The following is a 25275-nucleotide window of genomic DNA, read 5'->3' as shown; positions in this document are numbered from 1 at the left end:
AATGAAATATTGCAGGGATCCCAGAGGTCCTGTAATTCCTATAAAATCCTATATTTTTGAACCTGTTCTATATTATCCTATAATTTCATTATTTTAAGGTCATACAATATGCTAATTTTTTCTAACCTAGTCGAAGGTTTCGTATATAGTTTTGCATCAAATTTATCAAAATTTAGTGAGCTCTTTTATCGAGATTGCTAGGCACCGAAATTGTGGAGTTTGATCAGGATTTTTTTATATTTCATATTTTAATTACGTTCCTCTGAATTTTCAAAGTAAAATCCAATTTGTTATATTTTTTTTTAATTTTTCTACATAGTTTAAGCCAAAATAGTCTAATATATATCAGAATTTTTAATCCTATATTTTCCTATAAAAACACATTTTTTCTCAGGTTATAAAATCCTATAATTTCGACAAAAAAGCCTATTTATCCTATAAGGAATTTAAATTTTTGGCTGGGCTCCGTACGCACACTTTAAAGTACACAAATTAATTAATTTAAACTCCCATATTTAAATAATTACTTTAAAAAAAATTGCATGCAAAGTTCGTTAAAAATAATTATACCCGTATATCAAGGCTTATCCTTAATTCTTGTAAATTTAAGATTAAATGCCTACCCCGCTAGGCGCTATCAGTCAAATAGTGAATTAAATCTCCTTTTAAACCTTGTGTTTTTAGAATGTGATCAGGATAAATTCGCTCCAGATTATTTCCAACTCTTTTGATGAAGGAATTTCTTATTTTAGTTTTCTTTCTTTCAACCTTGTTTAAATGTCTTTGAAAAGTCCGTCTCCGAATGTTCAAATAGACGTTTCGTATCTCTCTCTCTCTCTAGCCCTCTAGTCTTTTATTGATCTTAAATTTGCATATATGTTAATCAGCAGTTTGAAACCTAGCTAACTCTCCTTATCTCACTTTCTGAGAATTGAGCTGCTTGCTTGGGTTGGCAGTATAGGCTATAGTCGAAGAATTTTCGGGACTCTCTCTCTCTCTCTCGTCTCGGTATCTATTGCCCCGTCTGTTTAAGACTTGAAATATTCATTATACGACTTTTGACGAAAATATCCGAGACTTTTTTTATATCTCTAAGTCGAATTGAGTCAGGTACTCCCAAGATCTTTTTTGGGGGCACAGCTTTTTTCCACCCACTATAAAGTTCATGCGCTCTAAATTAATAAAAATATTAGCAGACTATGACGTGATTTAGATTACGATTAATTTTAATAATGGTATGAACTAAATTAACTAAGAACAAAATTTCTCTAATGTATTTTCAAATAACCCGACTGAGTTTTTTTAGATGATATTATAAATTGTTTTTTCTTTTGAACCGATTTCGATATTGAAGTTTTACCGATTATTTAAATTCGGAGAGATATTCGCTTATTTAATCGAATAAAACCGATTTTTAACTGATTTTTTTTCCCGATTGTTAACAGATTATTCGGTAAAAATAGGTAAATTAATCTCAACCGATTATTCGGTAAAAATAGGTAAACTAAGCTCGAACTAAATTATTCGGTAAAAAATCGGTAAACTAAGCTCGAACTAAATTATTCGGTAAAAATCGGTAAATTAAGCTCGAACTAAATTATTCGGTAAAAATCGGTAAATTAAGCTCGAACTAAATTATTCGGTAAAAATTGGTAAATTAAGCTCGAACCGATTATTCGGTAAAAATAGGTAAATTACCGGATTTTTCGGTAAAAATAGGTAAATTAAGCTCGAACCGGATTTTTCGGTAAAAATGGGTAAATTAAGCTCGAACCGGATTTTTCGGTAAAAATAGGTAAATTAAGCTCGAACCGGATTTTTCGGTAAAAATAGGTAAATTAAACTCGAACCGGACTTTTCGGTATAAATCGGTAAATTAAGCTCGAACCGGATTATTCGGTTAAAAATTGATAAATTAAGTTGGAACAGAATTAATAATAATAAATAAAATCGGTTTAAGTGCCAAATCAATCACCAATACCGACACATAAATCATATCGGTTTACGTCATCAGTATTTTTTCTAATCTAATGCTATTTCGGTGGTGTCTGAATCGTTATTTCCAAATATAATCTTGTCGACTGTCTATATAGAACAGTGTCCGAAGGGATTTATTCCAAAAATATATTAACTCGAAGATTTATCAAAAATCATAACCCTTTAAATGCTCTCCATAAGTTAGAACTTTCAATATTATCAAAGGGATACGGAGAAATTATATATTTGTTCGATATCTTCGAGTTAATACGCTTCTGCTTTTTGGCGATTTAGAGCTAGTCTGCAATTCCAACAATTCGATAATCAAGTTAACCCCGGTGTCTAATAATCGATAAATGTGTTTGGTGAAACAGAATCTAATCAAATATTTTCCCAATTCCTCACCATGGGCGAATGTTTAATTTATAAGATTAAACCCGGACTATAGCTCCTTTATTACTTTAATATAGATAAATTATACGTATACCATAATTTGTTTGTTATATGCGACCGTAATTAATAGACTATATAGTTATTAATTATTTTTAATTATGATTGTTATTCCTGGAGATTAACACCAGTCCCATAATTACCCTTTTGGGAACACCCTGTACAGATGCATACATAAGTTTATAAGATACGTTCCTTCCATAAGTATGACACTTCCTATACTTCGTAATGATAGAGACTTACAGCTCGAGCTAGTTCTAGCAGAACGACGGAAGCGAGAATTGAAGTCCTACACTCAATCTGTAAATAAATTTTTGATAATGCGAACTCGACCTCGTGACTTCCTTTTTCCTTCTTCTTGAGCGGATAAGAAAAATGGAGACAAGTTGAAATTTCGTGATATGATTAGGACAGCGGCTTACTGCACTCGTAACCCGCACGGAACTTGACTCGTAATAAGATAGTAACACGCTATTCTACAAAGCTAGCTCAAAATCCTACCCCCCCCCTACTCCGGTTCACGCGTAACCTTTGCCCTTTCAAGATATCAAAATGATTGCGGTAACGTAAAAGTTAAAGACTGGGGAGGGGAAACAAATACAAATCTGAATGATTCAGTATAATTTTGTGCCACCATTTGACCAATTTTGCTAGTGTCCGAGTTCTGACCCTGGGTTTATAAATAAATGGCACAGATTGCGTAGATTTTTTCTATTTCATTTTTATAGAACGTTTAAGATAATGAATATTTCAAATGGAACCATGCTATCCAGCGACAATATTAATAAAGATACGAGTAATTAAGTGAATTTAGTGGAGCCTGAGCTTTATAGGCCTATATATGACCTCAGGAATACATATAGCCAATTGGGATCATTGAGTACCATTCTTTTCAACGTATTTTCGCCGCACCAATATTATTGTTTACCAATTTTGAATTATGATACTATAACCCCAGTCACTCACTATCCAAGGACAAAAGGCTAAAGAAAATTGTAAATTTGACCGATTCCAGTTCCAGGTGGACTATAAGATGAAATCTATTGTTGCTTTTACTCCTTCTCGAGAATACGCGTTCTCTCTATGATTTTAGCTCTCTTTGGATCTCTTAACTGGATATCAGATTTCCATCTGGGTCTCGTATTGCTCCGGGATAACCCTTAGCGAATGCCAATTTCTTTTTACCGGGGACCCTTTTTGGATTTCATCTAAGAAACTTGTCACGTTTCTCTAGCTAGAGATGCGCTCCTCTCCTCTCTTTTCGATTCTTGAAAACGGAAGATTCTCTTGGAAGAAAAGAGTGAAGAAGAATAGATGAAAATTTGTATCCCTAACTTTAAAGGCCGACTTCCAGTGATTTGAAAACCGATGAGCATCGAGACTAAGAATGTACATAGCGACCGTGTCGATTTTTGAATCCCCGCTGGGGTAAAATTTGGAAAGGTTCTAGCTAACTGCAAGAGGTGCAATGTGGTTCTAGCGAACTCAAGATGAACAATAGAGAATTTCCTTCAGAAGAAAGCAAATTTATGAGGAATTTGTTTAAAGGATTTATGTTGTTCATCTTCAGTTAGCTAGAACCACGTATAGGGAGCTTTCTGTTGGGGGAGGAGCTAAGATTCGTTAGATAATTTTCACGGTCATACTGGTGGGTTGAATGCAAAAGGAAAGCTGATACCCACCAATATGGTTGCCAGAACCTTGATAAGACTTAGCAGGGTGTGACGTACTACACAGCCAACTGAAAACTCTCTATAGCTCCTCTTTCATTTAGCTAGAACCTTTCCAACTTTTGCCTTGGCAGCGGGGATTTGAAAATCAGCACGGTCGCTATGGACATTGTTAGTCTCGATGCTTGGTTCTCAGTTCGCTAAAACCCTTTTCGCTGGAAGTCGGCCTTTAAGAGAGAAAGGAACCAAGTGCATGCTTCTCAAAACTAACTTCAACTCATATCCCTTGTTTTGTGATTTACGCTTTTAGAGAAAGTCCGAAATGGAAAGGCAGGATGTTTAGGGTCAAAGTTCATAGGGAAGAAGGTGAACCCTGATGAGGGAGAGACCGAATATGGTTTTTTAAGTGTCTTACTTATTGTTATAATGTTAGTTATGTTAGTATACCCTTTTTCCCGGAAGTGAAGTTTAATCTAAACCACCCTTTCCTTATTGGCGCAATCTTTTTAAAGGTTTTTTTTTTTTTACCCCAAAACTTCGACACCCCCTTTCTTCAAAAATAACAAAAAGGGTCGATATCTTGGATGGTATAGCGTCGTACTTTTAACCCACAATTCCTAAGAATCCAGAGAAAACTCGAGTTTGAGGAAAATTTTGGCTAGCTTTAGGATAAACTTTATATATTTTTCTTTTCTTTCTTTATTTAGTTTATTTTTTTATCAGTAAAATTTCTGTCGTATAAATAGAACACGTATAACATGATCGCACTCACAACAACACGTGAAACACAATACTGGTTAGTTTTTGAAATTGGGGAGATTATATTTAGGGGGAGTTTATCCCGTACGAGTTTACCCCTCTGTTAGAAGAGAGAATATGTCACGTGATCCTGGCTGGAAGGTTCAGAACACGACTGAATGTCTCTGACGCGCGCTGGATTCAAATTATAGCTATACCAGGGATACTAGATGTTTTAAGAGGGATGAGCCTTTTCACGTACATTCAGACGCGACTGAACCAGAGCGGGAGTCTAAAACGCGCGCCGTCTTGGTTTTCCCCTTTCAAGGACAAATTGAAGTGGAATTCCGAGTAATCCTCCCCCATTTTTTTGCGTCCCACCGAACCTAAGCCGTTCCACAGTTTGCTCCCCTATTTCTCTCAGATTTCGCTTCGGCTTTATTTGGCCTTGAATGGTACTAAAAACTAGAAATCCGGTAGACCCTACTGCGCATGACACGCCTATAACGCTTCCAAAATTCCCCTCCCCCTTCGAATCCCTCTTAAAACATAACCGGGCAGTCTGGGAAATAAGGAAAATTTTTTAAACTGGTCCTTGGGACCAGTGATCCCCCCTAGTGTCCGAAATAATAAACTGGTCTCCGGACTGGTCCCCGCCTTTGTTCTCCTAAGGATTTGCAATTAATAATCTGGTCGACCCCACTTTTTGAATTAAAAAACTATAGTCCAAGCAATTGATAAACTGGTTTTTGACCAGAGGAAGTGTGCTATTTCCCAGACTGAACCGGGGACTCTGATCGAGTACCTCTGACTTTTTTGTTTTGCTACTAAAACGGACTAGGGTAGGTTTTTTGCCTCTCACCGATCCAAGACTCCCATTTTATAGTCTCTCTGCTGAGATGTAGCTATACCATTCTAGCGGATATAAATTGATAAAGGGGAACCGGAAGTCCTAAATAGAGGATGAGAAACACGGAACGTGCACGAATAAAGCTTTATACTAGAGTCTTTATACCTAATTATTCGATCAAAATTGCACGCTTATTAGATGGAAGCAAGCGAGCTTCGGACGTTACGCGATAGAGGGACTCTTGAATTTATGGTGGTCTTGAATTCGCTAGTATCGCGATTCTAGATCATCAACCCCTTCCTTACTTTGATGATAGCAGCATTTAATTAGAAAGTCAAGAATATTATTTGGTTTCCCCCATTCATTGATATCCGCTAACTGCATGCTACTGGCTTTTCAACGCTTTAGTCCCAAGTTCAATCAGAAGTGAGATGAGACTAGAAGTACTGAGCTAACCAAATTCTTCACTCGGCGAAAGTGAATATTCTTGATAACACACCAACGGTTGGCCCTATCTAGTAGCGGTTTCTGGATTTTCCCTCCAAAACGTGAGACGCTCGCGGCGGTAGACGGCCGAACTAGATTCAAGGAGCCGCGTCCGTGTTCCGCCGCTTTAGGTTGAGGGGAAGGGGGTAGGAAATGTTTTTGGAACTCGACCAATATTTTTCTCTGTAGTGTAGGCGCGATGGAAGCGGCATAAAATCCTCAAATTTGTTCACTAGTGGCAGGATCTACTACCAATGCTAAAGCCCTTCACTTCTAGTCTCGTCTTACTTCTGGTTCAATTCATTTCAAATTAGTCCAATTATGAATAGGAGTCGATTCCTGCATGCGCCAAGGCTTAACGATATATTTACATATCACCCTTATTATTTGCCCTTGATTGCAGTCGTAAGTTTATTAACAACAAATCAGCAAATCTTTAACGACGACATGTAATCCTGTTTGTTTACGTCGCAAAATAATAAAATAATTTCTCAATTGGCCATATGTCTAATCAGCGCCACTAGCGGATGGTCTGAAAACTACTCCCATAGAGTCTAGGTATATTTAAGCGGGTTTGCAGAATTTCCGTCAGATGGCGCGGCATTCGAGCCACCTGGTGGAAAATCTGCAAACCCTCTTAAATATACCTAGTCTCTATGGGAGTAGTTCTCAGACCATCCGCTAGTGGCGCTGATTAGACATATGGCCAATTGGGGATCGGAATAAAGACAAACTTTGAGACTTTACAACTCTTAAGACGTCTTAAATTCTCTGTTGATTTTATTGATAAAATGGTCCTTTGAATGAAGGTACCAAGTACTAGAGCGTATCTCAATTAGAACTTGAGGTTTTAGAAAATCTGTAGGATGCTATTACAGAACTCCTGAAGTTTAGACGCTGTGAAAACGTTTTGAGGGTGTCATAGACAAGATGATACTCAATCCAAGGGTACCTAGCTAGTAATTGAGCCTAAATCAATTAGAGCTGGAGTAATTAGCTCTTTTTTTTTAATAAATTTAGACCCCTCTAATTAACAAATTTTCTGATCTGAATGTAGACTAAATTTGAAACGACAGCCAATTTCAATTTCAATTCAATAGATCCATAGGAAACACGTTGAGGATCCTTATAACCAAGTATATCAAATGAAATGGAATTATAGCCTACTTCTTTTCATTTAATTTTAAGATTAATGAATGAAGATGTATACTTCTTGAGAACTCTAGTTCCATCTACCCTTATATACAGGGTGTTGCGAAAAGAATGCTAGTGCAGAAGTACAGTGTGATGGTATAATTGGAAATCGATTTTAGGTTGAAAATGTGCTAACTTGTATGACATTTGGCCTTAAAGTGCACCATTTACAAGTTATTATTTAGTGTTTTAGATTAGATATAACACCTTAAAATTGTCTAAAAGTTTCTTACTTAATTTTGAGGGGTCAACCGTAAAACACTCCAATATTCGTAACCTTTTTATGGTGACCCTTATAAATCAAAATGTCATATAGAAGTTGCCTACATTTTCGCCTCAAAAAGAATTTCTCATAGAACCATCCCCTCGTTAATCGTTCCTATAATTACTCTCCCTACCTTTTTGAAAAACACCCTGTATTTATAATGGTAAGAAATTAATTTGGTTAATATGTGTGAATGAGCCAAGCCTTGGCCATAGCTAGTTAATGAGAAAATGATGTTCCCGTCCCCGCAACTCGCAAATTGGACGAGAGAGAGTGAAAGAGTGAACTAGAGAGAGGTGTATGTAGAAGGTAGCAAACCCAAAAGATGGCAATCGAAAATCCATCAATCAGAGATACTGACTACCAACTTCCCATCCTCAAATCCGTCTGAAAGAACCAGTAGTAGTTTTCTTCGGTTCGGTTTGAATTTCGTCCTAGCGGAATGGGAGAAACGTTTTGCAAAAGGAAAAGGAGACCCAGCCAACCCTCCACTTCCTAACTCCATCTCTAGCCTAATTTTAATTAATGACTAGTGAAATCGAACCGAAATTTCTCTCTCTCTCTGTTTCCTCCAGAGCGAATGAGGGAAACTCTTTAGGAATGTTACGGAGTTGGCGAGGGGGTAGACACTTAGGATCTCTGTGTACACCTGAGTTCAAAAGAGTTCAGCTTTGACAGTGCATTGAGTTCAAAGCCTTCGGAACTCAGAGTTCAGCTTTGACAGTACATTGAGTTCAAGACGTATTGTACACCTGAGTTCTCAAGTGTCTACCCCCTCGGGAGTTGGGTTCCAGATTGAAGTTACAGGCCCATGTAGGAGTTAAGTCTGTACCTTCAGAAAACCGACCACTTTCTTTATTTCGGGTTTTCCTGTCGATATATGTTAGTCGTTGCAAATGGGGAAGGTATATTTGGTCTTATATGTGTGTACAGGGTGTTTCTGATAAGTCTGTATGCCATAAAATAAGGGGGATGTTCTTTGGGAAATCATCAATTTTGAGTCGAAAGTGTTAGTGTGACTTCTATCATGACATTTTGTTTCCCACAAGGGACACTGTTTCAAATCGAGTTAAGATTTTACGTAGTATTTTACGGGTGACCTATTAAAATTAATTAAGGGGTCATCCCTAAAATACTGATTCCAATCTTAACTTGAAAACAGTATCCCTTGTGGCTAACAAAATGGAGATAGAAGTTACAGTAACATTTTCGACTCTAAATTGATTTCCCAAAGAACATCCCCTTTTAATTTATGGCATGCAGGCTTATCAGAAACACCCTGTATATATGAAGTTTAGAATGCGACGTAGCAGCCGTTTATTTACATAACCAATCCCCGTTCTTTATTTGGCAAATGTTTCCTTTCGAAATATTCCTGTTGTTGTTATTGTTATTGCAAGCGGAGAACACCATGCTCCCAAACATTGCAGTTCCTAAAACTAAGGAAATAAATAGTCACACAGATGTTGAGTTCCTCAATCTTAGAACCTTATTGAACCGTTATCTATCAGTAGTATATGTACTATTAAATGGGTAGAAGTGTGCTAATTATGCCAGTAAAGTAAAGCTAATTACTCCAAATGTGTTATTACTATTTCAGGACTTGTTTTAGGGGCCCAATCAATGTTTGGGAGAACATATCTTCTCTGTCCACATGTTCTGGTAAACCCTTCTCCCATTCATTTTAATTTATGACACTGAAAGACATTGATTTAGGTTATTCATTTAATTAAGGGCTGTGCTAATTATGCTGGTAAAATAAAACTGATTACTCCAAATGTGTTGTTTTAGGGGCCCAATCAATGTTTGGGATTGGAAGGCATATCTCTGTATCTAAATATTGTAGACCACATTTTCTGACTGGTAAACACTTCTCCCATCACCATAAATTTAATTCAGACTTATTAGAAAACACCCTGTATACAGTTTCTTTATGAAAACTAAACCAAACGTAACACGAGGGGCTCTGTTATAGAGACTACCTGAGAATATATGTAGTATATAGAAAAAGTAGTGCAGAATGAAAATTTTTGGGCGATCAGTAAGTACTTCAATCCATTGTGAAGAAAAAAGCGGGAAAAATGTGCGCCAAAAAAAGTCATTTCTCCACGCGAGTTTTTCTCCTCCGAATCATTTATCACTGGAGGTCAAGCCATATCGAAAAAGGGGGCTAGAATCTTCGAAAACTGGGGTTCCGAGTTTAGTCTTTTAGACACCCAAGATCGTACGTTACTTGGCAGCGCATACAAAGGCTACGGAGGTGTAATTTAACCTCTTGTAGATTCGTCAGGTGATGGTGGATGACCCTATATAAGTTTCTTCAGGATCTTACGCATCCTTTCACCGCGGGAACACTTTGTTCAATGGTTTAGATGTAATACGGTGGAAGGCGTGTGTAAGGGGAAATTAGACGGACTCTCGGTGCGTTTAACTGTATTGGATGGGAGTTGGTGAACGGATTATATAGATCGGCTCTTAATCGATTTTGATCCCAAGTTCTATTCTTTTTTTTTTTACTTTTCTATGTCGTTATTAAGAAAATGCTTTTAATATCCAGATCGGTAAACACGATTCGATGAAGATTATAATCGAAAATGGATTGACCTTCCAAAGAATTATAAAAGAAATTAGAACTGAACTGGTTGGGTTTGGGTTTGGGTTCATTTAAGGTTTAGGTTACTAAAAATAACATATTATTGAAAAAATTTACTGCGGTTTGGGACGATTATTATGCATAATTGTTTCTATTGCTTATTCAGTTTTCTGTATTTGTCAACTGCTCTTTATAATTAAGATCTGAAGTACTATTTGGAAAATATTTACTTCTGTATTTTTTTATTTATTTTTAATTTAAATTAAAAGTTTAGATAACATAACATTATATCTTAAAATAACGGAATTTTAAAAGAATTAAAATTTTAAATATTAAAAAAATATAAATTCATCATCTTTTATTACAAAATAATTAGCAATTAAAAATATAGATTAATTATCTCTTATTATAAAATAATTAGCAATTAACTAGTCTTAAAAACGAGAACTACTGCGCCACCTACCGTTTGTTTAAAGGCGTCTGCTAAACCGAACCGCTTACCCCTACCTTATCCTTACCTATCTCAGCCGTGATAATTAAAATATCAGAGAAATCAGTTTCCTAAACGTTACATGAACCCTTTACTAAGCCTTTTTGAGATTGTGTCTCCAGTCGAGTAGACAATCAATGACGTTTAACTCGCGTCACTCGACAACTGCTCTAAATTTCAGCTTATGGAACAAATCAACTTATGATGTATTCCCCAAATTTCATCCTAACTTTGAATATTAGTAAATCCAAGTTATCCTCTCGACTTTACCCATCAAAAACGTTTCTCAAAGTAATCTATCATCTCTCTATAGTGGGCCACATTGTCACCCGGGACATCTACAGAAGCCTGGGGTGGTCCCTCGTATATCCTTTTGCGTAGTTCCAAGTGACATTGTCTACGAATATAGCTGTTAACTCGCTTTGTACCCTGACTGGCTGGCATACGTTCTAGAGCGCGCCTAGAAACTTAACTCAAAATCTCTTCAGCCGTCTTGAAATTTGGAGGAGTTTGCTGCTGGAAACTGCATGGGTTGTATATCAGATGTGTATATGAGAATTTTGAAGTATGGAAGTTATAGGCCTACGAAGAGTATTTCTGAATGATGCTTTAAGGCTGTCGTTTCTAAGGTAACTTATTATCTGCATGCCGGGATAACGAAGCACTCAGGCAACGAGATTAGTTCATAAGATGTGTTCCATAAGTTTGTTAAACTCTGGTTATAAACTGGAGCTTGTGATGAAGTGAGTGAGGTAGGTCATAGATTCGATTAGGGTAAAACGAAGGAGGCCTGGTGAGGCGCTGCTGTCAAAGGCTTAGTAATGCAGACTAAATAGGAGCTAGATGGAAGTCCTGCAAAATTAACCACCGAGTGTAGGACTTCAATTCTCGCTTCCGTCGTTCTCCAACTAGCTCGAGCTGTAAGTCTATAGCATTACGAAGTATAATAGTGTCATACGTATGGAGGAACATATCTTATAAACTTATGCTAATAGGAATTGTGTAACCATTTTCTGAAGGCGGGCTTTGAGGGAGGAGCCAGACTAATGACGAATTTTGCGTCACGAATAATTTATCTCGCTGCACGTTACTCGGACATTGCGTCTGCTCCTGACCTCGCGTTGCAGATCAACTATTTCAAATAGCAGTTAAAAAGACGTCAGAATTGTAACACGTGACGGAGAGCACTCGAGTCCCGCCCACAATACCCATGTAGAAATTAAGACGGAAGAATAGGGGGAAGCAAAGATTCCAGTTATCTGTATGTATTCCTGAAATTATTCTATTTAAATATCCAATGAATCCATGAGATCATAACTTCAAGGAGTGACATAAAACGTGATTTCACCTGCAATGGTTAAAGTTCGCCAATAATGTAGAACACAGCTTGACAGTGGTTTCTTTATCTGTTCTCGGCTAATCCAGGGAAATGGGGGGGGGTGGTAACGTTTTTTGAGTTGGCAGCACTGCTTTGAAAGGTCGCAACCGTATGATCCACAAAACCTCCACTCGTACTACACTTTTCAGTGCAAGTTAACCGTGAAATTCCATATACTCAATGGTGCCTTTTCAGAGAAACTGAAAACAACCGTGAGAGATGTGGAGCCCTTATATATCTTATAGTAATTCTACCCACCATATTTCAGAAGTAGCGCGGAGTAACGGCAACTGAGCGACAATTCCCATGGCTATTCACTCCATATTTGATGAACTCTTGACGAACCTCATACATATCTAATAGAAAAAGAATAATAATAAAAAAATATGCGGAAGCGGATGACATGTATATACATCGCTTCCGGAGGTTAAATGGAAACGCAGTGTGCAGGGGAGGAGGTCAGCCTCCAAAAGCCAACAAGCACCCCTCTACCATAGAGAATATACAATCGAGGAGTAGACGGCTGTTAATTGTATTCAGATCTCGTTAATTGTTTTGAAGCTACTTCCTTTGGCACTTGGTTAATTGGTAGACACGTGGTCACCTTTGTCTAAATATCTCTGTCGTCCTTCATAGAGGATATGCAATAAAGCAGACGACATTTTTCAACCCATAATGATATATCAAGAAGTGATATCTAGTTTATTAGGCAAAAGGTATAAGATGCCTAAGTATTCGCGGCGCGCCATAGTCCCAGTCCCCCTTTCAAAATACAAAGGGCACGTAAAAGGAGACCGGGCTATTTCGCTACACTCTCCTCAGTCGGAAAAGATGACTGTAATTTTCGTCATTCGCGTCGCGCTGACGTGAGTTTTCAAGAACCAATGAGATGCTGGTTGTAATTTAGAGGCGGGGATTAACTCCGAACCTACTATACGTTTGGACTGGAGATAAAGCTGGAAATGTGGCGAATTTATACCTTCTCTCTAGTAAACTAGATATCACTTCTTGGATATATCTTGCACAGAAGGGAATCCAATCATCCATTGGGAATAAACCAGAAATGAATATTATAAAAGTTTGACGAGATATTCCCTTATCCATTGGTAGAAGCTAAGTTTCTACTCCTCTAGTGTATATCCTCTATGCCTCTACACCCACCCACAAAGGTGACCAGATAAAGAAATTGATCGATTTTTACGTTACCGGTCTTATTCCGCTTTGGGCTCTTATCGAATTAAGGGCTTTGGATCTCTTACTTTGTTTTATCCCCCTTTTCTTTTTTTTCTTTTTGGTATAGCTTCTCATTCCCATTGTCTTTATATCGTTTTGGACCCCCTCCCCCTCTCGATCCTTTCCAGTGTCGGAATTCCTCTCATCGTAACCCCTTTAGTTTAGCAACTCTTGGCATTATCGCGTTATCTATCTGGTTTTCCCAGGAATCTTTATATCACACTGTTATCACATTTGGGTGAAATTATTACGTGGTGTTTTCTTTTTTTTTTTTTTGGGTCGACGATCATATTGTTGAGAGATTCCACTCCTGTCACTGATATGGAGAGCTCTCTCTATAGTATGAAGTGTGCCCTCGATAGGGATTTTGGGTTTGTGTGAAATTATCGTCGAGTATTGGGTGTTTGAAGGGATAGATTTAATTTTAGAAGTAGGAATGGAGAACAGAGTAATCTAGGCGCGTGTCAAAGTCCCGAACCCCCCTTCCACGGCACGGGACGGGGGGGGGTATGAAAGAAGAGGCGGGTCATAGCCATAGCGACAGAGGTAAAAAGGAATTATTAAATTTTCGCCGTCCCCGTCAGCAACGTCATCAAAACGTAGTTTAAGTGAGCCAATAAGATAATTTAAGCTTTTCGTTACGCGTTGGAGGGAGGGGCTCTATACTGGGCTATGAGTCGGACTGAAGTAAATACTAACTGTTCTCCATTCCTGCTTCTAAAATTAAATCTATCCCTGGTGTTTGGTTGAATTTATAAAAAAAATACATTTGAGAGACAAATATCTCATAGTCCAAGAACCAAATATATTTTACCGGACCCTTTCTGTTATTTGTTATTTTCCTTTGCTAATATTTTGTCAATTTGAAGTTAAAAGTCTATTTATTTCATCTACTTTACTGAACATTTTTAGTGATTTTTTTCAACGATAGGTTGACGAAAATAGGTCAAACTTTTTGAAAATACATTTTTTTTGGCATATCTTCTAAATATGTCCTATGCCTATATATATGTCAGTATGTGTCCATATAGGAATTGACAACCTACATCTATGCCATAAAATCAATGTACGTTAGTCCATTTCCCCCCCCCATCCCCCATCTTTCCCGCAAAAATGTTCCGGCTACTATCACTTCCGGTTAAACCTATATTCGAGTCTTATCGAAAAATGTGAAAGTGTGCATGCTAGCTCCAAGACCCTAATATTGTTCAAGCGCAGTTAGTAAACTAAGGTAAACTGTGGCGGAATAATACTCCATTGTTAAACCCCCGTTATGAAAAAAAAACGTAGTTCGCAAACGGATAAAACTTACCTAAAGGCTTGAGAAATATTTTTCCTGCATCTCTTGTCGTTTTTGCTTTTTTCTGTGAATTTTCCCGCCAAAATATCATTTTTTTTTCTGGCGACCTTTTACGAAGAGCACGCGCTTATAATCCGCTAACGGGCGCGCCTTTTTAACCGACGCTCACGTGCCATTTCCCGCGCGCAGTCACTTGCTATATCGGATAAGTCGCGCGCGGACTTATCTCCGGCTTTATCCAAAAACCTCTTTTCCAACTCGAGAGCGAAAACCTCGATTAAAGCACGCTTGGTTAAACTAGACGCGCCGAGGGAATGCGACGTGTAACCTCCAAAATGGGCCCTCGGAATGGGGTCCCATTTTTAAGCCCCGTGTTCCCTTCTTTGAACCTCTCTTTATTAGGTGCACAGGATTTGATAAAATGGATAACATAGCTATATACGACATTCTTACGGAGGTTTGGATGGATGAAGTTATGATGTTTTATAACGGAGTTTATTTATAAAGTGTTTAGGGACATATTGAAGTGGCGGAAGTTTTGGGTAGCTTAGGTTGCTTTCAGAACTTGTAAAAGGAACTTAAATATAATTACTTATTGAAGCAATTTTTCACAGTCGTTAATTGAGGCTTAAAAATTCAGGGTAATTCATATTTATTAACAATATTCAGTCCTCTTTAAATATTAAAAAATAAATTAATATTTTAAAAGAAAGCTCTATTTATTAAAGTTTTGAGATATATTTACTCATCGTGGCCCCATTTCCTGTACAGAGTAAAAGCACCTACTTGCCTTTGACTGTATTAAGCTCTATGGGTAGTTAACACGGAGTGCCACTACTCTATTCCAAGAATACTTAGGCCTATTTCACGGGAAACCATTAAGTTAACATCGAGGAAAGCGTGTTTTGATCGTTTCAAAGATGGTTATCTGACCTTACCAAGAATAAGCAATTTTCTCCGTAAACTTAACCAAAACCAGGACTCCTTGAAGTCACGGAATTGAAAATTATAATGGTTAGACGGGGATCCTTATCTTTCTGTCCAGGAATACATACAGATAATTGGAATCATTGTGTAACAGCCATATTTTTCTCAACGTATCTAGGCGGATTTTGTGGGAGGAGCTAGCTAGACTAATTATTATGTTTGACGAATTTTACCTGGCGAATAATCTACCTCGCTGCGCGTGACCTCATGTTAACTCCCAACCAATGAAATTACAGTTAGAAAGACGTCATAATTATTCAAGCCCGGCCCACAAAACCCGCAATATCGGAATTATAGGGGCACAATGATCTTATGTATACTTTTAGAATATTTTAAAGAGTTCCAAATTAAACCATTTAAAAGAAATAGTAATGGCTAAAAATATTTGATCGTCAGACTTTCTCAGAAATTTAATTTTCTACACCGTCAAAACATCTCATTTTTAAAAAAAGCCTTCTTTAGGCGTTAATATGAACCACCATTTTCTTGTCGATTGAACAGTAAATGATGAATTCGAGATTAAAAGAGATGATGAAAGTAGTGTGTCTATCCATAAAAAGAAATCCTACCATATAGTACACCTATATGTTTCAATCAGAAAATAGAATCCGTACGCCCCTGTATACCGATTTATCAAACTATGTGCCTAGTCATAAGGCTATCATACTTTCCATAAGTTAGATAGGCGCGTGCTGTATAAAAATGTAGTAGCGGATGTCTCCTGAAAGTTTGTTGAAGTATTTTTCGTAGAGAAGTGTATCTCCTCTGGCGGATTTCCTAGAAACCGAAACCACAATATCCTACTGTATCTCTCTCTTTACCCGTCATCTGATTGCCAAAATTTATCTCAGTAGGCCATACTTCAAAGAGGGGAGGCTGACGAAGTTTCGTCTGCTAATTATTGGGTTAAGACGTAAGATCCAGTATGTAAATCCAAAGACATTAGTAACGGCTTCAACATTGCCAGTCCTGCACTAAATTTAGTCCGTATTATTTGAATCCGTATTTTATTTTACGTTTTTGTTGTAATTGGCATACCCATCAATGTTCAAACACCAGAGTCTGTTTTAACTTCCGGGGGAGATATTTTGAAACGTAGATGGCGCAACAGTCTTTTGTATTGTTTTCCCATGGGCAATATTACGGGAGACGTGTACTTACACGTTATAGAGTTATGTCCCGGTATAACACGTTCCATTTTGGGTCGGAGATAGGATCGGCTTCAGCCTGGCTTTAAGTCAACTAGTCCCCTTTTAAAATACCCATCCATCTATCCATGGCGCGTTTTAAAAGACGTTGAACAAAGCTGAGGTAAATTTATACTGCATACGATGCGCGTCTGCGTTTCGAGGATTAGTAAAGCCAAGGCGTAAGGCGTGTTTTATATTCACATCTAAACCTAGCTTTAAATTCATTCAACATCTGTACACGAATGAAGTGTATTGTATTCGCGATTACCCAATGAATGAAGGATGGATATATAAATATGTATGACTTAAGCCTTGTCTATAAGATAAGCCTTGTACTCAATTCACGAATACATCGCGAATATATAATACCAACCCAAAGTTGTGGGAGGGAAACTAATACGGATACATCGATCTTCGCGGAACCTCCTCCTTCTTGGTCTGTCTCTACATATTTGAGTTTACAACCTTAGTTTGCACCGATTTTTCTATTGTAAAACCACAGAAAATTAAATCATTTTTATACTGGAGACGCTATATACGATGTCACCGCAACTTTGTACAAAATTGGAAGTAGATTATATGTGAAATAATAAGCTAAGCTTTTTCCGTATATGCAAATAAGTATTATCTATAAAGTACAAAGCGACCTCTAGCTTTTCTTCAACGAACTACATGGCGTAGGTATTGTAAGTTTTAAAATTTACCAAAGGTTACGATACTGCGCAGGTATACACGTATTAAAATCGCTCGTAGGTAAAAAGTAGATCGTTCATTCTCAAGGTGTGATAACAGACTAAACAGAATCTTCGGGGAGCATTTTTGTTACATTTCGGGTTGCCATTTTAAAATATGGCGGCGTATTCAACCCCATAGGTTCTAAAACCTGTCTATGAGATATAGCAAATATATTAATTAACAATTAATAAATAATAAATAGCAATTTTCAACAACATTAACGAAAACAATCTAGATACCTTAATTGTCCATAACAACCGTAGGTAGGGCTTTGTTTCAATGGGTCTCGATTTCACCATTTTTTATTTCTAGCCGCCATTTCTCAAGATGGCGGCGGATTGAAGAAGATCTTCCTTTGGTGCTTATACCTTTTACGAGCAACGTCCATTCAAATTTACAGCCTTGTAAGTAAAGCGATTCGGACAACAACTACTTCGTTTAATTTACTTCTGGTTACACGGTCACATCGTTCCTAAATAAATTCTACCGTTTTTTATTCTCGTTTTTTTTTCTTTTTTTCTTATTTTATTTAAATGAAAGACTATGTATAAGGGGGGGGGGTGACATCGGTCTGAAAGTGGAATAGATTTTTGGCTTTAGATCTAGACAAGATATTCTCCTCTTCTTTTTCAATACTGAAAAGAATTTTTTGGGTGGGAAGCGAATATAAAAAGATTGAACTAAGAAAGTCTATAAGGTTTTTGTGAATTTACCCCCTCCCCAAGTCCTTCCGAATTTTTTTACATCTTACATAAAAGAAGAAGAAGAAGAAGAAGCTAGCTAGCTAACTTAGTGTTCTTCCGGTTTTTTTACTCCATGGCGAAAGAAAACCATAAAGTGCACGACGACAAGAGAGAAAAAAAAAGTGGAATTATTTTCTGTTTCGGAATTGAATTTTGATGAAATGAATTTTTTTTAATATACATTGTTACTTTTTCAATTATATTTTAGGATTTTGAATATTTCTGATATTGATCTGTATTGATATATGGTGAACATTCCATAATGGGCGATTTTGAGTCTAACACGTGACTTCTTTGAGGTTTTTGGCCTATAAATGCCACCCTAAACAACTTGTTCTAATTTAGGGATAACCCCAAAAAATTTGAGTAAGAAACTGAAAGTCAATGCTAATTTAACTAAGGGGTCATCCCCAAAGCATTCTCCAAAACATTGTGGTTCTACATAGATGCCACCGTAAAGAAGTTTTAATTTACGAATGACCCCCAAAAATTTAAATAAGAAACTGAGAGTCATTGCTATTTTAATTAAGGGGTCATCCCCAAAACACTCTGACAGTCTTAACTTCTAAACAGTGCGACCCATAACTAAACAAATCATGTTTAACTTGTTAAAAATACCTGCCGGCCCATTCGAGACCGTTTTGAAGTATTTCATTAAATTATACTTATTATTATTATGCTACTTTTATATTTTAGTTGAAGTTTCTTTTTTTCAAACTAAACTATGCCTATATATTCCTTAAAACTTAGTATATATTTAGAGCAATTAAAATCTTCACTCTAATAATAATTACAATTAAATTAACGATGACGATTAAACGGTAGATTTAACACTAATTAGAGAAAGGGGAGTGGTATAATTTAACCTCTATATATAGAAAAGCCTTGCTAGCTGCATGCTGTAACCCATTTGGTAGCGGTAGAAAAATGCCATTAGTTTTGTGTAAATGAAAAAATGGCTTACAGCGAAACGAACGGATACACGTCGCTGTAAGAATGAAAGATAAAAATAGATCTACAGACTTTTCCTCGCTTGTAATTACCGAACCTAGTTGTAGGGCAATTTATAATTTTCCCCAAATCATCTTTTAGCCGTGCTCTTGAGAGGGGCTGAACATTGTGTCCAAATGGCTCCGTATTTATACTGGGTGTTCCATAAGGGCTGGTTACTGGTAGAACCGAAGTAATGTTAACGAAATCTTTTCAGTCGAAAATGTTTTTGACACTATATTTGTGGTTAAAATATTATTGCAATATCGCAATTCTGTGTGCAATAAAAATAAAAAAATTGTAATTGTCCAGCCTCTCTATTGAGGAGAAAAATCCTTCTCATTGGATTGAGGTCACAGGCCTGGCATTGCGTCCAGCGCAATCCAGTTCAGACTTTTCCCTTTTTCATTGAAGTGGAAAATGGGGATGGACTGGGCTATCAGGATCCCACTATTTCTAGTTTTACTCCATTTCTACTCTCGTTCTACACCAGTGCGCTCTGATTTTTAGCTAAATGTATGCCCAAGGAGTGAGTAATCAAGGTTTCATTCATTATTTTTCTAATCCATTAAAATGGATTTTTTAAATAATTATTTTTGGAGATATACCCTGGAAGGCATCTTTTATGCGAACATTGGTGTACAGCGTGAAAAACACTTCTACAGGGGCTATGGGGAAATACATTATGTTGATATCGCCTATAAGTTGGCTTCACCCAAGTGCTATTAATAAAAATTAAAAATTATTTGTTTCTTATTGAGCTTTAATATATTAATAAAAACAACTTAAATATTATCAATTTAATTATTTATTAAAGCTTATAATCAAAATTTGTTAATTATAGAGTAGAGATATAAATTAGTAAATTTAAAAGCAAGGATAATTAAGAATATTGTGTAAATTTGACTATAAAAGCACATGCATAAAAAAATGCCTGCTATGTATATCCCGTGACTCAAGTCTAAGATATTCTTTGTTGTTGACTTCATCTTCCTTCGAGGGGCCAATCACTCAGCCTTAGTTTCAACCCTTGACCATGCTAATATATGATAACTAATTATGCTTAATCGGTGTACAGGGAATCTGAGAGTGATTAGCCCCTCGTCTTCATCACGTATAATGTTAAATAGAGTGGAACTAATTGGGTAGAATGAAAGTTGAAAAAGTTTGTTTATCGTATGACGAGATACAGTGACTTTGTTGGATAATATTAGGTAAGTTTTGAGGTGACTCAAGTTTGTCCCTTGTAACATCTTCCCCTACCGTCTATATCAATAATTTATTCCATAATCTCGTGAATATTTAATGTAATTCTCGCATATTATTTTATGATTATACATCGTGTATTATCAAAAGTACATAATATATGCTCCGTAACTAACCCTTGACGTAACGAATACTAATACTTCATTCTTCGACTTGCACTCTTTAAAAATAAATGGAACATTGAATAAATTATTTACAGTATAGATTCAACGTAAGGATTGATTAAATTCATAATAGTATAATGTCCGTGCATCTCTCGTCATTTCGATATGGGTATCCCTATACTACAACGAGCCAAACAGCTAGGCCTTTGTACCATACTTCGACTTTCTTAATCGAGTTATAAACGCGCGATTCTTATCCTCGGGTCCCCTGGCGTGTTCGTACGCACCGCCTGAATACGGTCAAAGGCTGTAGTTAATGAGTTTCCTTACCCCGTTCTATTAACCATTTCCCCCCTCTATTGTCTTCATTCACTGAATGAAAGTGTACGGAATGTATCAAATCTCCCTTCTTTTCCAGTCGGATGTTCTCTTTTCCGCTCTCACGAACCCTTTCGTCTCTCATTTACAGGATCCCTAACTATTAAGACAAAGGGACACGCCCACTCAGGCCAGCCAGAGAGGATCTATATATATGTATACAGGAGAGCTTCTGTTTTCCACGGGGATAAAGAATTGTGCGTAATAGCTCAAGGAAGCTATATGGCATAAGTTCATTAGATAAGGTTGTCACTGGTAACTTAGAAACTGGAATTTTGAAGTGAGTGAGTGAGGTAGGTCATAGATTCCAAGTAAAGCGAAGGAAGCCTGGTGAGGCACTGCTGTCAAATTTGGGCTTAGTAATGCACACTAAATAGGAGCTAGATGGAACTTGGTCCTGCAAAATTAACCATCCGAGTGTAGGACTTCAATTCTCGCTTGTCGTTCCCCCTCGAACTAGCTCGAGCTGTAAGTCTCTCAGTAGCATTACGAAGTAAAGGTAGTGTCATACTTATGGAAGGAACATATCTTATTAACTTATGATATGGTTGTTAAAAAGAGTATACCCATGGCTATGGTTAAGACTTGATAGGCTCGGTAATGATGGGTATATATCGTAAGTTTATGTTTCCATAAGTTTTTGATACTGGCTATGTTCTGAAAGGTATACAGGGTGTTTCTGATAAGTCTGGAATAAATTAATGGGCGCTGTGTTCTTGGGGTCAAACTGAGTGGAAATTGTCAAAGAACATGCATGGGGTCTACAGCATTTAGTTACGGTGATATGGGCTCCAAAACATTGATTTCTTTTCCTCCTAAAATAAGAACTTAGTCACACATGGGGGTAAGACATATAAGTGTTCAATCTATAAACGTTATTCCTAAAAATGGACGAAATAAATTTAAGTGAAATTGACGTTGAAATTGTCAAAAGGGTTCAATATTAAAAGTTTCATACTTATAGAACATATACTTGTGCTTCTTATATATAGTACGTATTTTTTTTCTTAAGACGGATGAGTGTAGCTACTTCGTTTTATAATGATCAATTATATCTGTTTGTTTACAAAGGTTTAGATAGCAGTGAAACCAAGAATAAATACAGCGACTAGGAATCATTGTGTAGTCCATTTTCACTCAACCTATCTAGGCGAATTTTGTGGGAAGAGCTGGTTAGACTAATCTTTATGTATGATGAATTTTACCTTGCGAATTGCCTGTTGAACCTCGCGTTGCTACCAACCAATGAAATCACAGAAAGACGTCAAAAATATAAGAGGCGTGACGGATAATAAGTTCTCGAGCCCGCGGCCGACAAAACCAGCATAGAAATTAAAATGATAGGTATGGGTCCACAATGATTCCAATTGGCTGTATGTATTCCTGGTAGGACTTTACTTGGAGTTCATTGTTCTCTCCATATATACCAAAAACCTTTATGCAATTTTCATTATCATTTCTTTTTTTCTTTGCGTATGTAATATTTACTTTTCATTTAAGAAATTTATGGATTTCAGAGGGGTTTTTTTCTTGTGTTTATTTTCAATTTGCGAGTAGTATAAAATACGCTTACAAAGACATTGCTCGTTATAGAATAGACGTGGACACGGTAGCGGTTGCAATGCAGACTATAGCTAAGCCTTTAGGAAATCATTAGTGTAGTAATGAATGTTGTTGCATTATTATTATTATTTTGTTTCATTTTGTTCTACTGTATACAAATTCAAAATTCTCCAAATGGAGAGAGACTAGGCCTAGTATTGATTTTGACTAGACCTGTAAATAGGAGAAAAATATATGTAGCTAAGAATGGTTTAGAGACACTCATTAGTCTCCAAACCTTTAAGGTAGAGTGCGTTTTAAATAGAGAAACATTTTTTGAAAGACATATTATTACTTAAATTTACAGACACGAAATAGGCTTAAATTAAGGTTTATACACTGCAGGTAGCCCGATGGCCCATTAATTCCTATAAAATCCTGTATTTCCGAACCTGTCCTATATTATCCTCTAATTTCAATAATATCCTATATTTGTGATTTAGTCGAAGTTTTCGTATAGTTTAGCATCAAATTTATAAAAAATTATCCCTTTTATCGAGATCATATTTGACTAGATACCGAAATTGCGGAGTTTGCTCAGGTTTTTATTTATTATATTTTAATTCAGTTCCTCTGAATTTTCAAAGTAAAATCCAATTTGTTATTTTTTTCTTGAGATTTTTTGCATAGTTTAAGCCAAAATATTGTTATATATGAGCATTTTTATTCCTATATTTTCCTATAAAAGCACTTTTTTCTCCTATAATTTCCTATAAAAACACATTTTTTCTCCTATAATTTCCTATAAAAACACATTTTTTCTCCTATAATTTCCTATAAAAACACATTTTTTCTCCTATAATTTCCTATAAAAACACATTTTTTCTCCTATATTTTTCTATAAAAACACATTCTTTTCTCCTATAAAATCCTATTTTTCCTATAAAGGAATTTAAATTTTTGGCTGGACTCCCTGAGTCGCTGAGATATTCACTTGAGACAATCTATCCTCAACCCTTTTGTGTTTACTAGTCACTCACTGATACCTTTCCTATATTATCTTACCCTTGATGATATTGATTTATTACCCTATTGTATTACCTAATTTGGGTGTACTTCGTGAACATGATCCGAAAATGTTCTAAATCTTTTTTCGTTCCGTTGGATTGATTCTTTTGTAATTGCTATTGGATTTTGGTTCTCTTTATTTTTCCCTGGCAATCTAGTTCTTCATCCCCTTTGTTAAGGTCGATACAAACCCATCGATTAGGATTTGTAATGGATCGAGTCACGCGAAAACATTTACATAAGAAAAAAAAAGGGTAATCCATCAATTCCTGTCTGAGATTCAAGGCTCGAGCTTCCGAATGCATGCTTACTCCGCCTCTAACGGACCTACAGGTGCTTCCTCGTGTACCTTAATCTCCTTCGATAAGGGTTGAAAATAGACCAGGATTGAACCCTAAATCAGTACTTGTTTAGTCTAATTCAAGCATAAGTTTAAGTCCGTAAGTCTCAACAAGAAGTGATATCTAGTTTATTAGGAGCGCTTCCGAATGCATGCTTACCCCGCCTCTAACGGACCTACAGGTGCTTCCTCGTGTACCTTAATCTCCGTCGATAAGGGTAGAAAATAGTCCAGGATTGAACCCTAAATCAGTACTTGTTTAGTCTAATTCAAGCATAAGTTTAAGTCCGTAAGTCTCGACAAGAAGTGATATCTAGTTTATTAGGGAGAAGGTATAAATTCGCCACATTTATAATCTAGCTTTATCTCCAGTCCAAACGTATAGTAGGTCCGGAGTTAATACCCGCCTCTAAATTACAACCAGCATCTCATTGGTTCTTGAAAACTCACGTCAGCGCGACGCGAATGACGAAAATTACAGTCATATTTTCCCACTGAGGAGAGGCGAAATAGCTCGGCCTCCTTTTACGTCCCCCGCCCCTGGTATTTTGAAAGGGGGACTGGGACTAGGCATCTTATACCTTCTCCCTAGTCCTACTAAACTGGATATCACTTCTTGGTCTCGAACGCTGGCATGTAAATAATAATTAGACAAAACTGATAATTTGTGACGTCAAAGTTTGGTTTGGACCGAGTAGTTTTTTTCCAATTAAGTCTTACCAATATCTAATTCGTTGCCAAAATTTGTCTCGTGTCCGAGGGTTTTGCAAAAAATTCGCTAAAGTGGTTAAAAACTGCTTCAATGATCAATTCGTATTAAGAATTTCACCGATCCAGCATCTATTTAGACCTGAAGTTGTCGTAACCTCCTTTCAAAAGTCGCCGTCGTCAGCGGTTGAATTGAAAAATGTTTCCCAATGTACACCGATGCTATTCCTATATACATACTACTCCATCCAAATTCAATTTCGCGCCTTTTTTACCCAATAATCTCGGGGAGCGCGCCTTTTGGGATTTCCACGTGTATATAGTTATTCCCCTAACTATCAGTTCTCCATAGACGAGAGCTGGAAATGAGCTATTTTTTTCGTTTAAAGAAGGGTTCAGTTTAGGTACGCAATACAGTCAAAGCTAGCAAATACAATATGAAATTCACACTTTATTATATTCAAAAGCTCATAAGATATATTCCATAAGTATGAAGGTACCTATACTTCGTAATGCTAGAGACTTACAGCTCGAGCTAGTTCGAGGGAGAACGACAAGCGAGAATTGAAGTCCTACACTCTGTGGTTAATTTGCAGGACT

At 36.8% G+C, this 25275-nt stretch overlaps 1 protein-coding gene and 1 long non-coding RNA gene across 2 annotated transcripts in view; one reads left to right on the top strand and one right to left on the bottom strand.

Moving 5' to 3' along the window:
- LOC149709972 (coiled-coil domain-containing protein AGAP005037) overlaps nt 1-25275 on the top strand; it is a 353484-nt gene that overhangs the window by 9232 nt on the left and 318977 nt on the right. The gene's annotated exons all lie outside the window — the stretch shown is intronic.
- Nucleotides 12095-14658, bottom strand: LOC149709974 (uncharacterized). The gene is made up of 3 exons (XR_016375621.1): nt 14637-14658; nt 12350-12447; nt 12095-12291 (listed from the first exon to the last, which is right to left on the bottom strand). It is a non-coding gene; the product is annotated as an uncharacterized LOC149709974 (long non-coding RNA).

The sequence above is a fragment of the Phalangium opilio genome, unplaced genomic scaffold (assembly GCF_054372755.1).
Source record: "Phalangium opilio isolate 3A_F unplaced genomic scaffold, DU_Popi_V2 ptg000011l_1, whole genome shotgun sequence".
NCBI classification, from domain to species: Eukaryota; Metazoa; Arthropoda; class Arachnida; order Opiliones; family Phalangiidae; genus Phalangium; species Phalangium opilio.
This window is presented reverse-complemented; position numbering and strand designations above follow the sequence as displayed.